The sequence below is a fragment of the Penaeus monodon genome, chromosome 15 (assembly GCF_015228065.2).
Source record: "Penaeus monodon isolate SGIC_2016 chromosome 15, NSTDA_Pmon_1, whole genome shotgun sequence".
Lineage (NCBI taxonomy): Eukaryota > Metazoa > Arthropoda > Malacostraca > Decapoda > Penaeidae > Penaeus > Penaeus monodon.
Window position 1 is genome coordinate 15403957 of NC_051400.1, and position 456 is coordinate 15404412.

The 456-nt window shown below is 28.9% G+C and overlaps 1 protein-coding gene across 1 annotated transcript in view; it reads left to right on the top strand.

Annotated features, from left to right (window-relative positions):
* LOC119581775 (protein prenyltransferase alpha subunit repeat-containing protein 1-like) overlaps positions 1-456 on the top strand; it is a 6355-nt gene that overhangs the window by 3610 nt on the left and 2289 nt on the right.

The following is a 456-nucleotide window of genomic DNA, read 5'->3' on the forward strand; positions in this document are numbered from 1 at the left end:
CCCCAGTCAGTAATTTCACAGATTAGCATCCTGCACGTCTCAATATCAGTTGGTTAATATTTGGGTTATAAGGGATCTTTTGCATATTTTTATATGTGACATCAGTTGATTAGTTTATTTATAAGTATATACTATTTGATTTTTATTAGATTACAGTCACATTTTTAAGTTGATTTATTTCAATAACTATGTATTTTTCATTTCATACATTATTAGTATTTATCAATATTTTTCTCTGTTTTCTCATTTACACTTTTTCATCCCATGAAATATGTCATTACTCAACTTTGCCTGTTTTCAAGAGTTAAGTGTCAGTCAAGATTTATTAGGCAAATCTGCATCATATGTTTCCTCAAATCAGAGAAATCAATATTGAACAAAACTGCCTTCCAAGCCATTACTCCTAACATTAATATTGGTATGTGTTACCAACAGTAACAGAAATTTTGAGACGTA